This window comes from Macaca fascicularis, chromosome 1 (genome assembly GCF_037993035.2).
Source record: "Macaca fascicularis isolate 582-1 chromosome 1, T2T-MFA8v1.1".
Taxonomy (NCBI): Eukaryota; Metazoa; Chordata; class Mammalia; order Primates; family Cercopithecidae; genus Macaca; species Macaca fascicularis.
The window spans coordinates 151,201,941-151,220,908 of record NC_088375.1 but is presented as its reverse complement, the minus strand read 5'-3'; the positions used below and the strand labels follow the sequence as shown (position 1 = coordinate 151,220,908).

General features: G+C 38.8%; 1 long non-coding RNA gene across 1 annotated transcript; it reads left to right on the top strand.

Annotated features, from left to right (window-relative positions):
- The first annotated feature begins 609 nt into the window (after window positions 1-609).
- On the top strand, window positions 610-15,213 carry LOC107130447 (uncharacterized). The gene is made up of 2 exons (XR_001492557.3): window positions 610-1,245; window positions 15,106-15,213. It is a non-coding gene; the product is annotated as an uncharacterized lncRNA (long non-coding RNA).
- The last annotated feature ends 3,755 nt before the right edge of the window (window positions 15,214-18,968 follow it).

Sequence of the window (18,968 nt, the reverse complement as noted above, 5' to 3'; positions counted from 1 at the left end):
ATGTGGTAGACCAGGGATGTATTTGCTAAAGGACAAACGAAATAATGAGACTTACAAACAGAATGACGGAGCCACAAAGAATGCCTGAAATGGTAATAGGATACATGCTTGACTGTTGATGGGCCCCATTTCCACAAGCCTCCAAATCTGCTTCTATACCCCATTCGAGCAAGGGAGGATTTGTTAAAAAGAAAGGCCCTTTGAGAGCACCACTCCCTCCACCAGCCAGTCTAATCCTAAGAGCTCTGAAGGCCAATCTTGGAGGTGGTTTAGGAGGGAAAATGCAGGACCCATTCAGTTGCCAAGCCAGAGAGCAAGGGACCCAGGAATGAAGATTGGCATTCATTTGATTTTTCCATCTTCTGATATAACCCTCAGATATTATCAGCGTGTCGAAAAATTTATTGGAAGTGAGAAACAAGAAAACAGTAAGTCTAACCTAGTCATTCTAGAATTGGGAGGTAATAGAAAAGCAAGAAATGGGAAAGTTGCTCAAATGCAAGGCCAGTGAATCAGAGAGAAAAGGCTCAAAGCAGCAGAACAAAGCTTCAATAAAGAGATATTGTGACTTGGAGAGATGGCCTTTTGTCCTTTGTTCTATTACCCGTCAGAGGATGGGGAGCACACCCGAGCCTGAGACAACAGCTCTGCTAAGTGCCCTTGAGAGGGCACGGTGGGGTCAGCACCAAAGCCAGACCACTAAAGAGAAAAAGAAAGAAAGAGAGGATTGCAGAGGAGAAATGAGAATGGCAGAAAAAAATAATTTTTTAAGCCAAAAGGAATCAGAGAAGAGCAGAAGTGCCTCTAGGATAAAGCGTAGCAGGCAGTTAGGGAAAAAGAGCTGTTAACTACTTTGAAGCTCTGACTACATTAGAAGGCCTCGCAAGACAGTCGTGGCTTGCACGGGCAGGTAGAGAACTTTTCCTGTCCATTGTTCTTCTGAATTATAAATCACTGACCTCTTTACGATTTCTAAAGGGAAAATGACTTCAAACTTCTTAGAGTTCCCTAAGGCATTCTCTATATTCAATATAATATGGGAAGCCCTGGGTTTGTCTTTGTACATTTCATCTGCGACCTGAAATCTTCATAACCCTCTTCCTTTCTCTACTTATCAAGTAAGGGGTGGTTGGCAATAAGGATGGGAGGGAGAGAAAAAAACCCAGACTTTGAGGAGGAGAGCATTTAAACCATCAGCCTGTGTGTTCTGTGACATCGAAGACTGGCAACATTCTAAAGGTAAATGTAACTATGCATCCTTTTGGGATTCTCAGATATCTTGTACAATCTATTTTATTCGTCTAAACATGGAGACTATAAAACTGTGGAAATCAATAGTTTAATTCATTAATTCAACAAGCAGATGGTGAGTGCTCATCATAACAACCACATCATAACAGCTAACGTGTTCAATGATTATCACACATCAACTACTATGCTAAGTGCTTTGCATGGTTTATGTCATTTAAGTATCACAAATAATACTATGAGATAGGTGCTGCTGTTATGTCCACTTGACAGATGAAGAAACTGAGGCCCAAGTCCCAGTCCTAAGATGAGGAAGAGCCGAGTTAGAATTCAGGTAATATTACTCAGGTGGCCATGTACTAAACCTCTTCATAACATATCCCTGTATCATATCTGCATTAGGCATAGAAGATTCAAGGGTTATAGGGTTTCAGAGAGGGGAAGGGCTGATGGGAGTTAATTAGGACAGGCTTTAAGCAAAAGGTGATACATGATCTTATCCTTGAAGAAGAGGCAGATTTGAGTCAGCAGAAAGTGAAATCAAAGGCTCCCAGGTAAGGAATGGGAAAGCATGTGAGTGTTGTCCAAAGTCAACATAAGACAAAAGGCATGTAGGTAATGAGGAGATAATTTTGACCAGAACGGTGACCCTATAAGCAGTAAAAGAAGTCCGAAAAGATTGAGTTGGCCATTGGGGAGAAGTGTCTGACATGTTGGTGTTAGAAAACAGAAAATCGTGTTGGTTTTCTTAGTCTAAGCAAACTGTTGAAGGTAACAGCAGTGGTACACAGGATGAATTACACCTAATAGAAAGCCTGGCACCCAAGGATTTCAGCTAGGGTATGTAGAAAGACATAATTACATGAAATGTGTTCTAAAGGAAAAGTGATGGGACTTTATTCTCTATGACATATTGAAAATAAAGTATATGAACTGATTATATGAACAATAACCAACTTTATTGAGCATATACTATGTCCTATAGTGGTTTACATGTAATCATAGATTAATTCTCATAATGGCACCGTGATTTAGAATTAAACGAAGGCCTGTTCTAATCCTAGCATTTCTTTCGTTACCTGTTGAAGATAACAAAAACAGTAATTCTTTAAATAATGTTGTGTTATGGGGGTATTATGATACCATTGACAGGAGTGAAATAGTTTGGAAGTTTAGGAGCAGAAAATGACAATTTTGACTGAAGGCAAGTAAACCAATTGGGGCAGTGTAACTCATTAGGTCATAATAATAACTGTTGTTATTATTATTTATTTTGATTAGACTATGAATCAAGACCTCCTGCAGATACCAAAATCAGTGGTTGCTTAAGTCCCTGATATAAAATAGCCGCCTTTGACTAACCTTCTCTTTATAATTATAATAATTATTATTACAGCTAATTACTGCATGTTTATTATGTACCAATGTTCTAAACATTTCACATGCCATAGCTCAGTTAAGATAGTAATAATTTATAGTGTTCACTATTACAATAATAAGAGTTTATATTTACAGTGTTGATAGTGTTCCAGGCACTGATAACGTTTTTAAATAGATTAACTCATCATCATTTAATCATCACAAAACCCACATGAAGTAGATACTAATATTTTACCTTCACTTTACAGATGAGGACACTCTGGTCCAGAGAATTTAAGTAACTTAACTAAGATCACAAAACTAATGATTGGCAGAGTCAGGATTGAGCCCAGATTCTCTGACTGTAGATTCTATTCTCTTAACAACTGCTCTACAAGGTCATGAGTTTTGAGGTCAGGCAGGTCTGGGTTGCAATCCCAACCTTGTTAACTTACTACTAGTGAGAACTTGAAGATGCTCCTTTTTTGTGTCTAAGTCTCAGTTTTCCCATAAGCAAACTTCAAGATAACAATACTACTTTTCATGCAATAATTCCTATGGGATTAAGCTCTGCTGCCCTTCTCAGTGCTTATCACATTGCTTCAAAACAGGAAGTCTTCAGTGTGTGTTTTACTAATGAATGAATGAATGAATAAAGCACTTATCATCCATGCTGCACAGTTAACATTTTTTTGTATGCTCCTTTATATTATTTAACTTTTCTGTGCACGTACTTTTTTTGTCAATCCAGCTAGATTATATGCATCCTAGGACTAAACCACAGGCTTTTTACTTTAATATGTACCCAGTTCTCTGAACAGTGATGTACACATAGAAAGCTTCTCAATAACAATGACTCCCATGAATGAAGTATTCACTATGGTCCAGACCTTGTGTTAAGTATTTAGTCTTCATAGCAACCCTAGATAGTAAGTACTAATGTTAATTCCAATTTACGGAATAGGAAACTGTAACTTAATGAGCTAAAGTGATTTTCCAATGACCTCACAATTAGTCCATATGGAGTCAGAGATTAGATTGAGCTCTACTTATCTACAGAAGTCCCGGGCTTAGCCACCATACTATACTAGCTTGGTGTGAAAGCTCTGATATCATGGTGGCTAATTTGAGAAGAAGTCAGGGACCCAAAAACACCTGCCTCTGGAAGGAGATTTCCTGCATCTGAAGTTCTTGTCTATTTTGCTCACTTGGTTCAACCACCTAGTTCATGGCTTTTCTGTAGATTTCTCCTCTTAGCACTCCCTCAACAGGCACAACCCACATAACCAAGTCAGGGATGCCACAAACAGTGTCTGCTGCCGGTGGCTGGCCCACAGAGCATGGAAGCAGGAACACTCATGAGCCCCCTCTGTCATCTCAGTATATTATGGTTTCACCATTCTCTTTGCTTAACAACTTCTGGCTGATCCACTGTGAAAATTGTGTGCAATAGTCTTCAAAATTTCTAATCTCATACCTGTAGTGAAGTAAACTTGTGGCTGACCAAAGAGAGAAACTCTAAAGCTCACAGTAGAAAAAGCCTTGGCTCCTAACCTTCTGCAGAACTGTTTTTAATACTTCCTGCAAGCTGTTATTGGTGTCTTTATTTAGGCTGTATTTCTTCATTTCAGTGTCTATGTTTAGCAGTTATATAAAGGATCGAAATGGGTTGAATGGCCTCAAGAGGCAAAGCAGTGACATGTGGGCCTTCTTGGAGCAACAAAAGGTCAAAAGACTGTGGAGGAGACTTCTTGTTTCCTGGTGACTAGGAGTCAGATTTCTTTTATCTGTCTGAGTCAAGGGGAAACGATGTTCCTTTGAAATTCTCATCTTGTAGGTAGAGTATAACAGAGTAGGGAGGTGGGGAAGGTTCCTTAAAGGGCCATGCAGATAATCTCATCTGTTGATTTGTCTGATTGTAGGTGATACAGACTCACATTCCCTTTCTAGAGAAGGGAGGGTTTTAATCAAAACTAAATAGATATCCACTGAGTCTGGGCATGATGTACATAATCTAGAAAGTGTGGGCTTCTCAGGGCCTCTGCATTCAGCATCTCAAGAAGTCCTATGGATGCCAATTGATCCATCCTGGAATCACTCCGCTCTGCTCGCATGGGACTTGCCTTTCTGCCCTCCTTCCCTAGCACTCCCACCAGGTTAGGTATGAGCCCCGAGTAAGGAGCCCTGGTTCAATTCCAGCTTCTTTCTCTTATTGACTCTGTGATTTCAATAAGGTATTTGGCATTACAAGTTCTATGTCTTCATCTGAAGATGGAGATGATAATGAAAATATCAACCTTATGGATTTATTATGCAGAATAGAAGGACTAAGTATATAAAATGCTTTGGATAATTGTTATCTAATGTCAAAATTTAGGTTCACATACCTGATGCACAGTAAGCCAAACATTGACACATCAGCATAAAGGTTTATTCAATTTGGCCAAAGTGAGAGGGCAGGAAAGACAGTCTCTCAAGTCCAACCTTTCTTTACACATAAGTGGCACCTTCTACGAGTCAGGTAGGTATGCAGGAGATGGGATACCCCGAAAACCAAAGCTGTCTGTGTCTCTTGACCTGATCAAACTTCTGGATGTCATCAAGGTTTCTGTGACCTAAGATTCATTTTACTTCTCCAAAAAAAAAAATACACACACACACACACACATATATATATACACACACACACACACACACATATATACACACACACAGTTTATCAGTCTTGCAGGTCAGGGGTGTAAGGATATGAAGTTAGTCAATTACCAGTGACTACTTCTACCAAAATGACTATGTGCAAGCAAGAATGCATGGAGGCAGAAAAAGGCAAGGAAAAAATAAAACTAAGCAAAACAAACATCTTATGATTCTTATAATAAAGACTCAGTTACACAATAACATTGTGCATACTAAAATCCCAATGAATGGGTGCTGTTAGTACAGGCAGCTGGCATATTTTTCCCTAGACCAATCAGTCTTGCATTTCTGTTTCAAGGCAGCCTGCACAGATTCTCCTAAGCAATTCTCAGCTTATTCATGGTAGAATCAAAATAATCAGGTGAAAGAAAAATTTATTCATAAATTCTTAATCAAATCTTCCCCTGTACCCACCCTGAAGCAGTATGAGCACTAAAACCATCTTATTTTTACCATCTATTAAATGGGACAAAAACTTCAATACTTCTACAGTTGTTGCATGCAATTAAATAATCTTCTAAATCCAATCGTCTTTCCTTCTCTTCTTCTCCTTTGATAAACAACACACCTCTCTACATAGAGCAAGAGAACTTCCTTTTGATTCTGACCCACAACCTCCTATGCACCCCTCGTTTGTAAAGAAGCTCATCTAAAGTCAACCAGCAAACGATGGGCCCTCCAACTCTGATAGCCTGTCACCAGCCCTAAGCTGCCAGGCTTCCTTTGAGTCTCTGTCATTAGTGAGATATAGGGACTTGTGACCATTTTGCCATGGCTCTATGTTGCTGAACCAGGTGGGGGTGTGAGTGGCAGTGGAAAAATGTGGATCCTTTTGATCATTAGCTATTTTTGAGTATTGACTTTAATTTGTAAAATTTCCATCTTATTCTCTGCCCTAGTCTCTAAGCAGATCCCAGGTCATTGAGGAGAGTTCAGGTATGCCAGCAAGTTTTCTAATGCCAAAATAATACTTTGCCCGCTGAATTCACAAGTGTTTTAGATGATCATCCAGTTTTTGTACTGACCCCTCCTAAAGAGGTAACAGTTGTGCCTTGGTCTCCATGAGGGCATGGTTCCAGCACCTCCCTTGGATACCAAAACCCATGGTTGCTCAAGTCCCCGACATAAAAAAGGTATAGTATTTGCATATAACCTATACACATTCTCCCCTTTCCTTTAAATCACCTCTAGATTACTTTTAATACCTAATACATGTAAATTCTATGTGAATATTTGTTGCACTGTATTGTTTAGGGAATAATGACAAGAAACAAATAGTCTATACATGTTCATATAGATGCAAATTTTTCTAATATTTTCAAGCCATGGTTGTTTGAACCATGTGGAACCAAGGGATGCAGAGGGCTGACTGTATTTAGAAAAATGAAAGAATATTCTTTGACCACAGCAGGAGGCTACTGGCATTTGGGGATGGGGACAAAAATGGTAAATACCTTGCAATGACATCATTAATATACAGTGAAAATTGTCATGCCAATGCTCTCTTCGTTGGAAAAACTGCAATTAATTATACCTTTTCTCTTTCCTATTAGAGAAATTAACCAAGCCTGAGTATCTCAGAATCAGCATCCTTCAAACTCAAATTTGAGTCTTGACTACTGAACATCTATAACTGTTAAGCACCTACTTTGTCATTCAATACCTCGTTTAATCTCCTAAAAGAATTGAAAGCTTCTTATTATCGCCTTTACTAGTGGAAAAAATGAAGTCAGAGAAAGCAAAGATTCTAACACTCAGCACAGCACAATTCTACCACCTTATGCTGCTTCTATGACATTAACTTTGGGTCTTATAACAATAGAAAGAGAAGTATATAAAAAATACAGTAAGACTAAAAGTAGCTAAAACATATCGTAAAAATAAAAAACTGGAGTACCTCGATTATATATAAAAGAGCCTTTGAAAAATGTCAAGGTGAATTTTTGTCTATGTTCCTACGTTGACATCACAAAATAACAACTTTCAATTCAAAATGCATTCCTTCTATATATTTTTCTCATATATATTTTAATTAAAAGGCTTAACTTGAATATTAAACTTTCATGTCCTCCTTATCTATTTGACCCTCTGGAATACTGTTGAGTAATGTGGCATTCACAAGAATACTATTGTGTCCACTTATATGATTTAACATGTATTCTCAATAGCCAAAGTGTCCTCCTGACTCTTTGAAATTCAGCCATCCTATGTTTCAGATGGCCTTTCACTCAGGCTTTTAAACCACTTTATAGACATCTCTTTATTCTCCTTTATTTTATAAATTGGGAAATAGATCAAATGGAAGTTAAGTGGCATATAGAGGTCAATGGCAGATTACTGGAAGACCCAGGGAAAGGTATCACCCTTGACTCACCTAGAGTTATCCCTCAGATAATTTAACATTTCTTCAGAAGTTAAGGTAGCCTCTGAATGTAGGAGGCAGACTAAAAGATTATTATTTTTTTTTAATTTATTTATTATTATTATACTTTAAGTTGTAGGGTACATGTGCATAACGTGCAGGTTTGTTACATATGTATACTTGTGCCATGTTGGTGTGCTGCACCCATCAACTCGTCATTTACATCAGGTATAACTCCCAATGCAATCCCTCCCCCCTCCCCCCTCCCCATGATAGGCCCCAGTGTGTGATGTTCCCCTTCCTGAGTCCAAGTGATCTCATTGTTCAGTTCCCACCTATGAGTGAGAACATGCGGTGTTTGGTTTTCTGTTCTTGTGATAGTTTGCTAAGAATGATGGTTTCCAGCTGCATCCATGTCCCTACAAAGGACATGAACTCATCCTTTTTGATGGCTGCATAGTATTCCATGGTGTATATGTGCCACATTTTCTTAATCCAATCTGTCACTGATGGACATTTGGGTTGATTCCAAGTCTTTGCTATTGTGAATAGTGCTGCAATAAACATATGTGTGCATGTGTCTTTATAGCAGCATAATTTATAATCCTTTGGGTATATACCCAGTAATGGGATGGCTGGGTCATATGGTACATCTAGTTCTAGATCCTTGAGGAATCGCCATACTGTTTTCCATAATGGTTGAACTAGTTTACAATCCCACCAACAGTGTAAAAGCGTTCCTATTTCTCCACATCCTCTCCAGCACCTGTTGTTTCCTGACTTTTTAATGATTGCCATTCTAACTGGTGTGAGATGGTATTCATTGTGGTTTTGATTTGCATTTCTCTGATGGCCAGTGATGATGAGCATTTTTTCATGTGTCTGTTGGCTGTATGCATGTCTTCTTTTGAGAAATGTCTGTTCATATCCTTTGCCCACTTTTTGATGGGGTTGTTTGTTTTTTTCTTGTAAATTTGTTTGAGTTCTTTGTAGGTTCTGGATATTAGCCCTTTGTCAGATGAGTAGATTGCAAAAATTTTCTCCCATTCTGTAGGTTGCCTGTTCACTCTGATGGTAGTTTCTTTTGCTGTGCAGAAGCTCTTTAGTTTAATGAGATCCCATTTGTCAATTTTGGCTTTTGCTGCTGTTGCTTTTGGTGTTTTAGACATGAAGTCTTTGCCCATGCCTATGTCCTGAATGGTACTACCTAGGTTTTCCTCTAGGATTTTTATGGTATTAGGTCTAACATTTAAGTCTCTAATCCATCTTGAATTAATTTTCGTATAAGGAGTAAGGAAAGGATCCAGTTTCCGCTTTCTACTTATGGCTAGCCAATTTTCCCAGCACCATTTATTAAATAGGGAATCCTTTCCCCATTTCTTGTTTCTCTCAGGTTTGTCAAAGATCAGATGGCTGTAGATGTGTGGTATTATTTCTGAGGACTCTGTTCTGTTCCATTGGTCTATTCTCTGTTTTGGTACCAGTACCATGCTGTTTTGGTTACTGTAGCCTTGTAGTAGAGTTTGAAGTCAGGTAGCGTGATGCCTCCAGCTTTGTTCTTTTGACTTAGGATTGTCTTGGAGATGCGGGCTCTTTTTTGGTTCCATATGAACTTTAAAGCAGTTTTTTCCAATTCTGTGAAGAAACTCATTGGTAGCTTGATGGGGATGGCATTGAATCTATAAATTACCTTGGGCAGTATGGCCATTTTCACGATATTGATTCTTCCTATCTATAAGCATGGTATGTTCTTCCATTTGTTTGTGTCCTCTTTTATTTCACTGAGCAGTGGTTTGTAGTTCTCCTTGAAGAGGTCCTTTACATCCCTTGTAAGTTGGATTCCTAGGTATTTGATTCTCTTTGAAGCAATTGTGAATGGAAGTTCATTCCTGATTTGGCTCTCTGTTTGTCTGTTACTGGTGTATAAGAATGCTTGTGATTTTTGCACGTTAATTTTGTATCCTGAGACTTTGCTGAAGTTGCTTATCAGATTAAGGAGATTTTGGGCTGAGACAATGGGGTTTTCTAAATATACAATCATGTCATCTGCAAAGAGGGACAATTTGACTTCTTCTTTTCCTAACTGAATACCCTTGATTTCTTTCTCTTGCCTAATTGCCCTAGCCAGAACTTCCAACACTATGTTGAATAGGAGTGGTGAGAGAGGGCATCCCTGTCTTGTGCCAGTTTTCAAAGGGAATTTTTCCAGTTTTTGCCCATTCAGTATGATATTGGCTGTGGGTTTGTCATAAATAGCTCTTATTATTTTGAGGTACGTTCCATCAATACCGAATTTATTGAGCGTTTTTAGCATGAAGGGCTGTTGAATTTTGTCAAAAGCCTTTTCTGCATCAATTGAGATAATCATGTGGTTCTTGTCTTTGGTTCTGTTTATATGCTGGATTATGTTTATTGATTTGCGAATGTTGAACCAGCCTTGCATCCCAGGGATGAAGCCCACTTGATCATGGTGGATAAGCTTTTTGATGTGTTGCTGAATCCGGTTTGCCAGTATTTTATTGAGGATTTTTGCATCGATGTTCATCAGGGATATTGGTCTAAAATTCTCTTTTTTTGTTGTGTCTCTGCCAGGCTTTGGTATCAGGATGATATTGGCCTCATAAAATGAGTTAGGGAGGATTCCCTCTTTCTCTATTGATTGGAATAGTTTCAGAAGGAATGGTACCAACTCCTCCTTGTACCTCTGGTAGAATTCAGCTGTGAATCCATCTGGTCCTGGACTTTTTTTGGTTGGTAGGCTATTAATTATTGCCTCAATTTCAGAGCCTGCTATTGGTCTATTCAGGGATTCAACTTCTTCCTGGTTTAGTCTTGGAAGAGTGTAAGTGTCCAGGAAATTATCCATTTCTTCTAGATTTTCCAGTTTATTTGCGTAGAGGTGTTTATAGTATTCTCTGATGGTAGTTTGTATTTCTGTGGGGTCGGTGGTGATATCCCCTTTATCATTTTTAATTGCGTCGATTTGATTCTTCTCTCTTTTCTTCTTTATTAGTCTTGCTAGTGGTCTGTCAATTTTGTTGATCTTTTCAAAAAACCAACTCCTGGATTCATTGATTTTTTGGAGGGTTTTTTGTGTCTCTATCTCCTTCAGTTCTGCTCTGATCTTAGTTATTTCTTGCCTTCTGCTAGCTTTCGAATGTGTTTGCTCTTGCTTCTCTAGTTCTTTTAATTGCGATGTTAGAGTGTCAATTTTACATCTTTCCTGCTTTCTCTTGTGGGCATTTAGTGCTATAAATTTCCCTCTACACACTGCTTTAAATGTGTCCCAGAGATTCTGGTATGTTGTATCTTTGTTCTCATTGGTTTCAAAGAACATCTTTATTTCTGCCTTCATTTCGTTATGTACCCAGTAGTCATTCAGGAGCAGGTTGTTCAGTTTCCATGTAGTTGAGCGGTTTTGATTGAGTTTCTTAGTCCTGAGTTCTAGTTTGATTGCACTGTGGTCTGAGAGACAGTTTGTTATAATTTCTGTTCTTGTACATTTGCTGAGGAGTGCTTTACTTCCAATTACGTGGTCAATTTTGGAGTAAGTACGATGTGGTGCTGAGAAGAATGTATATTCTGTTGATCTGGGGTGGAGAGTTCTATAGATGTCTATTAGGTCTGCTTGCTGCAGAGATGAGTTCAATTCCTGGATATCCTTGTTAACTTTCTGTCTCGTTGATCTGTCTAATGTTGACAGTGGAGTGTTGAAGTCTCCCATTATTATTGTATGGGAGTCTAAGTCTCTTTGTAAGTCTCTAAGGACTTGCTTGATGAATCTGGGTGCTCCTGTATTGGGTGCATATATATTTAGGATAGTTAGCTCTTCCTGTTGAATTGATCCCTTTACCATTATGTAATGGCCTTCTTTGTCTCTTTTGATCTTTGATGGTTTAAAGTCTGTTTTATCAGAGACTAGTATTGCAACCCCCGCTTTTTTTTGTTCTCCATTTGCTTGGTAAATCTTCCTCCATCCCTTTATTTTGAGCCTATGTATGTCTCTGCGTGTAAGATGGGTCTCCTGAATACAGCAGACTGATGGGTCTTGACTCTTTATCCAGTTTGCCAGTCTGTGTCTTTTCATTGGACCATTTAGTCCATTTACATTTAAGGTTAAGATTGTTATGTGTGAACTTGATCCTGCCATTATGATATTAACTGGTTATTTTGCTCATTAGTTGATGCAGTTTCTTCCTAGCCTCGATGGTCTTTACATTTTGGCATGTTTTTGCAATGGCTGGTACCGGTTGTTCCTTTCCATGTTTAGTGCTTCCTTCAGGGTCTCTTGTAAGGCAGGCCTAGTGGTGACAAAATCTCTAAGCATTTGCTTATCTGTAAAGGATTTTATTTCTCCTTCACCTATGAAACTTAGTTTGGCTGGATATGAAATTCTGGGTTTAAAATTCTTTTCTTTAAGAATGTTGAATATTGGCCCCCACTCTCTTCTGGCTTGGAGAGTTTCTGCGGAGAGATCTGCTGTTAGTCTGATGGGCTTCCCTTTGTGGGTAACCCGACCTTTCTCTCTGGCTGCCCTTAAGATTTTTTCCTTCATTTCAACTTTGGTGAATCTGGCAATTATGTGTCTTGGAGTTGCTCTTCTCGAGGAGTATCTTTGTGGCGTTCTCTGTATTTCCTGGATTTGAATGTTGGCCTGCCCTACTAGGTTGGGGAAGTTCTCCTGGATGATATCCTGAAGAGTGTTTTCCAACTTGGTTCCATTTTCCCCCTCACTTTCAGGCACCCCAATCAGACGTAGATTTGGTCTTTTTACGTAATCCCATACTTCTTGCAGGCTTTGTTCATTTCTTTTTCTTCTTTTTCCTTTTGGTTTCTCTTCTCGCTTCATTTCATTCATTTGATCCTCAATCGCTGATACTCTTTCTTCCAGTTGATCGAGTCGGTTACTGAAGCTTGTGCATTTGTCACGTATTTCTCTTGTCATGGTTTTCATCTCTTTCATTTCGTTTAGGACCTTTTCTGCATTAATTACTCTAGCCATCAATTCTTCCACTTTTTTTTCAAGATTTTTAGTTTCTTTGCGCTGGGTACATAATTCCTTCTTTAGCTCTGAGAAATTTGATGGACTGAAGCCTTCTTCTCTCATCTCGTCAAAGTCATTCTCCGTCCAGCTTTGATCCGTTGCTGGCGATGAGCTGCGCTCCTTTGCCGGGGGAGATGCGCTCTTATTTTTTGAATTTCCAGCTTTTCTGCCCTGCTTTTTCCCCATCTTTGTGGTTTTATCTGCCTCTGGTCTTTGATGATGGTGATGTACTGATGGGGTTTTGGTGTAGGTGTCCTTCCTGTTTGATAGTTTTCCTTCTAACAGTCAGGACCCTCAGCTGTAGGTCTGTTGGACATTGCTTGAGGTCCACTCCAGACCCTGTTTGCCTGGGTATCAGCAGCAGAGGCTGCAGAAGATAGAATATTTCTGAACAGCGAGTGTACCTGTCTGATTCTTGCTTTGGAAGCTTCCTCTCAGGGGTGTACTCCACCCTGTGAGGTGTGGGGTGTCAGACTGCCCCTAGTGGGGGATGTCTCCCAGTTAGGCTACTCAGGGGTCAGGGACCCACTTGAGCAGGGAGTCTGTCCCTTCTCAGATCTCAACCTCCGTGTTGGGAGATCCACTGCTCTCTTCAAAGCTGTCAGACAGAGTCGTTTGCGTCTGCAGAGGCTTCTGCTGTGTTTGTTATTGTTTTACTGTGCCCTGTCCCCAGAGGTGGAGTGTACAGAGACAGGCAGGTTTCCTTGAGCTGCTGTGAGCTCCACCCAGTTCGAGCTTCCCAGCAGCTTTGTTTACCTACTTAAGCCTCAGCAATGGCGGGCGCCCCTCCCCCAGCCTCACTGCTGCCTTGCCGGTAGATCACAGACTCCTGTGCTAGCAATGAGGGAGGCTCCGTGGGCGTGGGACCCTCCTGGCCAGGTGTGGGATATGATCTCCTGGTGTGCCTGTTTGCTTAAAGTGCAGTATTGGGGTGGGAGTTACCCGATTTTCCAGGTGTTGTGTGTCTCAGTTCCCCTGGCTAGGAAAAGGGATTCCCTTCCCCCTTGCACTTCCCAGGTGAGGCAATGCCTCGCCCTGCTTCAGCTCTCACTGGTCGGGCTGCAGCAGCTGACCAGCACCGATCCTCCGGCACTCCCCAGTGAGATGAACCCAGTACCTCAGTTGAAAATGCAGAAATCACCGGTCTTCTGTGTGGCTCGCGCTGGGAGTTGGAGACTGGAGCTGTTCCTATTCGGCCATCTTGCTCCGCCCCCCGATTATTATTTTTTCATGAGGCTGCCTCAAGCAGGTTCACAAATAATTCCGATTCAACTGGCATCTCCTTTCTCGCTGCCACAAAATATCTATATTGAAATCAGGTTGACTGTTCATCTTTTCTTTCTGCTACGTCTGCTAGGGATCAGTAGAGATAAAAATATTTGGAGCTTTGTGTTCAATCTAAGTTCCTGTATGCAGTTGCATGATATAATGATTTTGTAAGGAAGCAAGTAACCAAAGTATTTTTGCAGTGTTTTTGGTAAAGGACTGCTCTTTGCTGGTGTCCTTCTCTCCACTAGTAATTGACAAAACATCTTGAGGAAAATATCCGTATGTTTAAATTATCCTTAAAAGCTCTACTGGCATTAACAAAAGACCTCTGTTTTGATAAAGATTCCCATAACTATTTGGCTTTAGCAAGTCCAGCTTTATGACTAGAACTTTCTAGATCAAGAGTCTGCAAACGATGGTCTAGAACCAAATCCACCTGCTGTCTGTTATTGTAAGTAAGGTTTTATTTGAATACAGTCTTGCTTGCTCATTTAAATATTATCTAGGCTGTTTTCATGCAACAATGGCACAGTTGAATAGCTGGGATAGAGACTATATGGCCCACAAAGTCTGCAATATTTACAACTTCACTATTTACATAAAAATTTGTCAACAACTGTTCTACATTAAACAATATATCAGCCCTGGCAGATGTAACTAGTTACCTTGAGAATCTCATAGCATGTATGCAGGATAATTTTCAAGGTCCCAAACAAAAGTTTCCAAAAGCCATTTCTTGAGACCACACACTATAGAGTCAGATCCATCAAGTTTTAAATTCTCTGAACAGAGCTTTGCAAATGTCAGACCAGTAAAGTAGGTGACGACAATTTGGCTGAAAGATCACTCCACTTGCATCAGGGGAAACAAGCTAGTGGGAATATATTTGAGGAACTCAATTTTCCATACATTGCTCTAATTGCTAGAGTAGTATAGATGCATATCTCTGATTTACAGTCCACCAAGTCAAGATTTCTGAAAGTCTTGGCATAAGTTTGGTAGTACAGTGTTACTTTATGGCTTCTTATATCTGGCATAAATATATTCCCTTTGTGCATATTCTTTTTAGATACAGTACAAAAAAAAAGCATGACTCTTCCTTTTTTCTCTCCTTTTACTTTAGAAGCAGCTGTGAAGTCATAATTATGTTCACTTCCCACTGGCAACTGGCAAGCCCTTTATTTTTGTGCATTTGGAACTCACCAAGAATAAATAAAGTCCATTCCCTCCTTGAGGGCCTATTCTGCCATTCCGTCTAGGATTTAAAGTTTGCCAATTCCTAAAACATCTATTGTTATAAATAGTCTTGTGTCTTTCACAAAGAAGACTTTACAAAATAAAGGGGAAAAATGTCAAAAGTATATGAAAAAGAGTAATCTCTGAGAAAGAGCAACCCATTTGCTAGCTCTTAAAAACTTACAATTATCATTGCTTGTTAATTGGTATTATAGATTACCCGGTTCTGACATGTAATTTTCTAACACAAAGAGGTTTTTATCATGTTACATTGTGCCTTGCATTTAGGGACTTTTCATTTTATATTTACATATTAAAGAACTAAGGGCAGAAGTCTTGAAATAAGCAAGGATTTAGATAATGAGTTGTGTCCTAAATTTAGAAAATACATCAGACAATACAGATGATTCATTGTAGAATTTGTAATTCCGGAAAGGCAAGTTTTGGGGACCATTGTTTATAAATAAGCCAACTTTTCTTGACTCAAATCTGGATAAGTACCAGAAGCATTAATAAACATTTCTTCAACTGCACACGGACCTTCAAAAAGTTCTGAAACAGGGTATGTTATTTATGTTTTATAGGAAGATATGTTTAATGTTTACAAGTCAATTTGGATAATAACACTGATTTAAATGGACTGATAGATGTATTTGTCTTTTAATGTCTATTATAATAACAATTGCCAAGAGCCTATGAAAAATTCAACATTTACTTGTTGATTAGTCTGTTTTTGATTCATATATGCAATTAATTCTTAAGTGAAGTTTTTCAGAGGCACTAGCCTCTCCTTAAAAGGCAACCCTGTTTGTTTGAAAATGTGAACAGACTATAGATTTGAGATTCTGGCTTCATGCTTTGTCCTGGGAAGCAACCTTGGATTTGGAATTTAATGGCTTCCTGGCTATCTGGCCTGTGAAGAAACGCTTCTGAGGTGAGACAGATGTTTGTCTGAAACTCTATTGTTTAAAGAGCTGTACTTTTTCTGTAACAGCAGGTATGAAGATCAAAAAGAAAGACTGGGAGCCCAAATGAAGGTTAGTACTTTGTAAACATAGGCCTCATGCCTCAGTCTGGGTGGATTGATGATAATGCTACAAAGAAAAACGTAGCAAAGGATACTTGGGAATGAACCTAAAAGACACAATGTCTTAGGAAACTAAAAGGAAAGTAAAAGGAGACCTTCAAAGCCCACTGCTTATATGATGAGCTTCTTTTTTGAATATTATTCCTTAAAGGATACCAGAAACACACAAGTGAACTCACGGAATTTGCATTCAATAATTGATAACTTTTTACCATTTATTTGAACTTTCCTTCCAGAAAAAAATGGTTCAAGTAGCACTCTGGCATCATTTCATAATTAAGCAGCTTTTTGCATGTACCACATGCAACCACCAAATCTAAGGTCCTGTGTTATGTAGCCTTTCCAACCTTTCTAAATTTCAAATTTTCAGTAAATTTAAGATTTTCTTTAGAGAAAAAGACAGTGAAAGACAGGCAGTGTCCATTTGAACACAGCAAATAGTCTGACCCAGATGACGAGTCTACTGGCTCTTCCAGTAGCTGCTGCAACCAGCAACCTAGTGGGGGCAACATCCTCAGCCACGACATGTGGGCTTTGCCTGAAGACAACAGATATACCCAAGAGGCAGACAAAGAAAACATGTGTAAAAACAATGGTTAAAAAAAGTAAATAAAATTAACAAATTAAATAAATGACTAAAAGTAAAGAGCAAAAGCAAATGTCAACATGCATCAATTACTCATTCAAATTACATACCTCGTGTAATTTTTGTAAACATTTTATAACATTTACCTTCTTAATTTATTGGCAATCATTCCAGTTTGCAATAAAATAATACTTGTGAGTGGTTTAATTGGAACTGCTGCCACTGCTTAAGATTTATGAATTGGAATATTACATAATAATCCACAGGATCACCTTGCTTTTCTATTGCTGAAGTTTCCCTGAATTCTTCCTTCCATTCATTTATTTATTCAACAAGCCTCCCTTGAAGATCTGTTATAATTCACATAGGGGTCCCCCTCCCTTAAGAATTGCAAATTATACATGCAAGAGAAAATATCATTGTTTTCACTTTTTAAAAATTACTTCATTTCTATTCTTAAAAAGAGATTGTTTCCAGACAGATGGGCTACCCTGTACATTTTTAACTTTGACAGGTACATTCTGCCATGTTTTGTGGGAGAACTGAGTTTACTTTTGTTAACTTCAAAAGGTCAGGTATGTGCCTCAATCCTCATTTGTTTCTATTACAAACATCTTAGGAATCCATAAAGTTATATAAACTTTCAAGTACTCTGATATTTGATGAGCAAATCTATGTCCATTCTGTTCATAACCTTTATGACATGTCAGACACCAACCATTTTATCTCCAAATTCCACAAATGAAAGGGTCATTATCACCCACCAAAAAGTGGTTTACAAAGATTTTAACAATGTATAAACAGTCCTTGAAACTAATGAACTCTTACAATCGCTCTCTCTTTTTTTTTTTTTATTTTGCCATTATTTGTTAAAGAAAGTGACCCTGTTGGATCGTGTCTTCACGTAATAAATTTTCTGTGAACTTTACTGTTTAGTCTTCAGAAGCATGTTACTAAAAATCAAATTGGATTTGCCTCTGCAAGAAGGTTACAGAGTGTGACTTCATGAGTTGAAGTATGTTATGGCTGAAGAGTCCATACTTCATGCTGTCATATAACCAAGTTACATTGGTGTATACATTCCTTGGCCATTGAAACAGAGTGTTAAACAATATTTTTCTTTTGTCTAAGATACAATTAGTTAAGCTGTCATTAAAAAACAAACAAATTGAGAATCAGAAAAAAAAAATCAGAGCAAAGCAAGCTGTCAAAGGTTGGCTGTAAATCTAGCACAAGGTAAAATGTTGCTATTTTAAAAAAGGGCAACTTCTTCCTAAGATAACTGGTTTTTTCTCTGCTTAAAATAGTTATTGAGGGATATTCCATTGGGACCAGAGAAAGGGGAAGCGAGAATCATGCATCAGGCACATACTTTGTGTCAGTTATAAACAGTGCCTTTCAAAATTAAGTATGAGAATCTCCAGGAGGAGATTAGACGTGAGGAAAGAAGCTCAGAAAAGCTAAGAATCTTGCCTATAGTCATCTGTGCAGTAAGAAAACACTATGACTATTACAGCTAAAATATCTTTTTAAATGCCAGGTATTTTCTATTCTAATTCTTAGAACAAATTAGAGAACTGAGATTTAGAGCGGCCCTCTCCTCTGCCTAAAAGCACTCCAGATACGGTCATTTAATCTCTTTGGTATGCCACTTGTCCCCACAGAAACAAACTAACAATTTTCCTTTAGCAAACTTGTGCTCTTTAGCAAAAATGTAGAGTCATCAGACATTAGTGTGCTTGTTGCCAGCTTTGTGTGTGTGTGTGTGTTCCTTTCTCCCCTGCACTTCCGACTGATTTAATTTTCCACTTGTAGGTGGGTGTAGCTCAGAGAAGATCAAGAAACATTGCACTTCCTCTACCCAATATTGAGGAACAAATTAGAATATGTTCAATAGTTGTTTGTGTACCTACAATAGGTAGGAGAGCTAGGGGCTGGGGATTCAAAGATGACAAACACAATTTATGCTCCTAAGCGAATACACAAGCTCAGCAATGGGATAGACAGGATCAAGTAAGGCTGAATGTGCTGTGCTATAATTTGGGCACAGATCACGTCCTCTTAATGCACAGAGAAAGAA